Genomic DNA, 3,965 nt, shown 5'->3' with positions numbered 1-3,965 from the left:
TCAGGTCAGAGCTTGTGGTAGGAGATTGGGCTCTGCTACGCAGATCCACTCAACTAGGAATGAAGTACGCATTGCTGACTGACTGTTTGAACGATCCTAGCTACTAGTAGCTAATCAAGTCAGAGTAGGGTGGCCGAGAAGCTTCTTGCCGGTGCCCCCAAAAGCAAAGCACATACTCTACTCACCCACGCGTTTTCCACCTACGGAGGGAGAAATCATCGAAATATCCTCATCCCCTGAAAGGGAACCCGAAAACAGGACGAGAGTGGAAAGGGTGACTAAGGAGGCCGTAAAAATTAGTAGTGCATTTTTTAAAGATAAGATTACAAAAAGGTGAGAGCAGCATAATTGTTAGTTAGGGGTAAGAGGGGACGGGCCCGTATAGAAAGTCAATGCTTGTTTTTCCGATATGCCGCTCCGCAAGCAAGGAGTGCCACGCACGAGCGGAGCAAAAACTAAGCAAGGGGAATTCCGTGATTCCATGGAAAGCATGCGAAATCCTTTGATTGTTTATAGAATCAAAATAACTATATAGTCTTTCTTGTTCCACTTGCAAGTCAAGGAAAATAAAATGTCAGTATCGTTATTACAACCTTATTTTTTTATGTCAAAGACAAAAAGATATGCGCAAATTCTCATTGGATCTCGGCTGTTCTTAACAGTGATGGCTATTCATTTAAGTCTTCGGGTAGCACCACCAGATCTTAAACAAGGTGGAAATTCTCGTATTTCGTATGTACATGTTCCTACAGCTCAGATGAGTATAGTTATTTATATCGTGACAGCTATAAACAATTCCTTATTCCCATTAACAAAACATCACCTTTTTCTTCGCTCTTCCGGAACCGGTACAGAAATTGGTGCCTTTTCTACTTTGTTTACGTTAGTGACCGGGGCGATTCGGGGAAGGCCTATGTGGGGTACCTTTCGGGTGTGGGATGCTCGTTTAACTTCTATATTCATCTTGTTCCTTATTTACCTGGGTGCACTACATTTTCAAAAGCTTCCTATCGAACCAACTCCTATTTCAATCCGTGCCGGACCGATCGATATACCAATAATAAAGTCTCCAGTCAACTGGTGGAATACATCGCATCAACCTGGGAGCATTAGCCGATCTGGTACATCAATACATGTTCCTATGCCCATCCAATGTTGTCTAACTTTGCTAAGTTCCCCTTCTCTACCCGTATCTTGTTTGTTCTGGAAACATGTCTTCCTATTCCATCTTTTCCCGAATCTCCCTTAACGGAAGAAATAGAAGCTCGAGAAGGAATACCACTAAAAACCTAGTTCGCTCTCAAATAAAAACCTAGTTACCTCGCTAAAGCATCCATGGCTGAATGGTGAAAGCGCCCACCAACCTAGAAAGGCAAAATGGGTCAAAAAGTAGGTCGATTCCTGCCGGATGCATTGCCTCTTAAAGACAGAAACAGAGGAGGGAAAGAAGGTAGTATAGGGAACTTGCTTTTGGATTCTTATCGAAAGTGAATCCCTCTAACACTTCTGTTAGTGTTTTATGAGAAATCTTTTATAGACACAACAAGTGTGAAAATCCTTAGTCACTAGGCAAGAAAGCTTGATGGGAACAAAAATGATACAATTAGTTCAGAATAAAAAAAATGTGCAATTTCAAAGGAAAGAAGGAATGGCAAGTTTCCCTCCATTGAACATCAATCAATCTAGAAATAGGTAAAGGAAGGCGTATCACAGGGGTATTTTTCTTTTTTCTATTCACTTCCGTGGGGTTCTAAATTGAAAACATGAACACAAACGAAATCGTATTGAAATTACATAAAAAAGAAAAGGGAGGAGTAGCTCTTGGTTTGAAGAAAAGCGAGGAGATGAACCGAATTCAGTCTTTTTCCTTTCTTTGATGATGTTCAACACATCTATTTGAATTCCCTGCGAGTGAAGGATTTCTCGTATGGAGAAAAACCTCTTGAGCACTATCTGATCTTATTTTTGTATTTCAAGTATGGGACCTGCCTTTTTAATGTGACATCCCGGCAACAGGCCTACTCATGCATGTGGCCAAGTACTCGACCAATCCTCGGAGCGAAGGGATGAACGAATTCTCGAGGTCTGGTTCATTGAGGTCAGCATCACATGAAACGTTTAGCACTTCTGTTCGATATCAGATGGAGCATGGCTAGAAGGTTAGCCTAGCTAGTCTTGTCAATCGACCCTGACTCGTCTTCTCCTTGGTACCTACCGCTATTGAACTTCGGTACCTATATTCCTGAAACAAGACAGACCTTCATGAAGACCTTCTATTTTGGAATAAGATCGGACATTTCCAAATTGAGTTGAAATTACATATGAGGAAAACAATCCTGAACTACCAAAGCTGCCCTTGTGTGGTAGAACCAGGTCTTCCACCGGGCGGTCAGCCAAGTACTGAAGCCCCTATCTTGATATAGAATAGAAGTGAGTTCACACTAAAAATAGAAGAAGCCCTATGATTTTTTAGCCCTGCTATCAATTACTTCGGTAAAGGGATCGAAAGATTATGGTCTGAAATAGAGATTTGAGAGTCCCTCGTGTGAAAGTGCGTTCATCTTTCTTTCTGCTAGTTGTTTCCTGCTAATAGTGATTAGTGAGTGCCTCATACATAGCCAATGTCCGCCCGTGTTCACATCCAGTCTTCTCTGTACACTAGTGCAGCTTCCAGCTCTATGCTATGTATGGTAGTCATTTGACTCGGGAATCCCTGATAAAAGCTTTTAGTCTGTGCCTAGCAGTTTCAGCCGTGGTCCAGTCCAGCAGCCTCTTTTCGATCCAAGAGTCGCATGAGAAGAAAGCTTCCGGTTAGCTTTAGTTAGTGTTAGTTAAATAGAACGGGAACCTCGTAACTATGCCAAGCCCGATCTTGGTTCCAATGCTGCAGAGAAAGGTTATGGGTAAAAAGAAGGTCTTTATCCTGGTGCTGCGTAGACTGGTGTTGCTGATCGAACTCATTTTCTTTCGAGGGGATCGAAAATCTCTGAATTTCTGCAAAACTAATTTATATATTTATTGCGAGGGGCTTTGAAAAGCGAAAGGATGAAGACTGATTTAGATCCTCTAAAAGCACATGAAGTATGCCTTTTGAGCTTTTTCTCCACCCACCTCTGAGCATCCTGTTGGAATGATCCTAGGAAAGACTACGTACGAGAAATCATTTTCAGAGCCAACTTTCCTTTTTCTAAGCAAATAAATGTAGTATTTAGTCCAACCAATCATTGGTGAATCTATGTCTTTCGTGAAAAGTGGAGTATTTGTGCCCAAGATCTTTCTATTCCCTTCAGTAGGTGCACACATCTCGTATGGTAAATATACCTTGTGCCCTATAAAGTAAGATTGATTGACGGAGTCAAGAGATGGAGATCTTGGTTTAGCAGCGGTTGCCTGTCCTTTTCTTTCATGAAAGGTATGATCTAGAGTGTGATTCTGATCCCGTGATTGGGTGCTTGGCATAGAATGAGTGGAGCATACTAGGAATGCCGAATGCTCGCTCAGTGAGGGAGCTCTGTTGGAGAAGAGTGGGACTAGAAAGAGGGAATACCCATGTCAGGCCATGTAAGGCCAATAGTTGAGGTACCTGGATCCAGACAAAACTCCAAACATGTAAGAATACCTCGAAGCAAGGTTTCTACTGGTTAATGCGTTCCACCCTATTGATGACAGCTAATGTTACTAAAAGCTTAGATGAAGAAAGAGCTTCTGAGCGAAGGGTTGTTGGCTTTGGTTGTTGGCGTGGATTATCTTGTTAAGCTCTGCAGAGATGGTGAGCGTGAAGAAAGGACACTACCATCAAACAAAGATAGCTCTCAAATGGATTTGCTGGTCTATGATGACCAAGTAGAAGCATCCATTCCACATAGGTGATTTTAATAGAAGCATAGGCGCAAGCTCTTCTCAAAAGAATTTCCTTTATAGGATTCAGTCATCCGTTTGTTTTGTTTTGGATTGACATAGAGAAA

At 42.0% G+C, this 3,965-nt stretch overlaps 1 pseudogene; it reads left to right on the top strand.

Annotated features, from left to right (window-relative positions):
• Window positions 1-571: 571 nt before the first annotated feature.
• On the top strand, window positions 572-1,293 carry LOC123049240 (putative cytochrome c biosynthesis ccmC-like mitochondrial protein; annotated as a pseudogene).
• The last annotated feature ends 2,672 nt before the right edge of the window (window positions 1,294-3,965 follow it).

This window comes from Triticum aestivum, chromosome 2D (assembly GCF_018294505.1).
Source record: "Triticum aestivum cultivar Chinese Spring chromosome 2D, IWGSC CS RefSeq v2.1, whole genome shotgun sequence".
Taxonomy (NCBI): domain Eukaryota; kingdom Viridiplantae; phylum Streptophyta; class Magnoliopsida; order Poales; family Poaceae; genus Triticum; species Triticum aestivum.
Note: the sequence above shows the minus strand (reverse complement) of the source record. Positions and strands in the feature narration are given on the sequence as shown.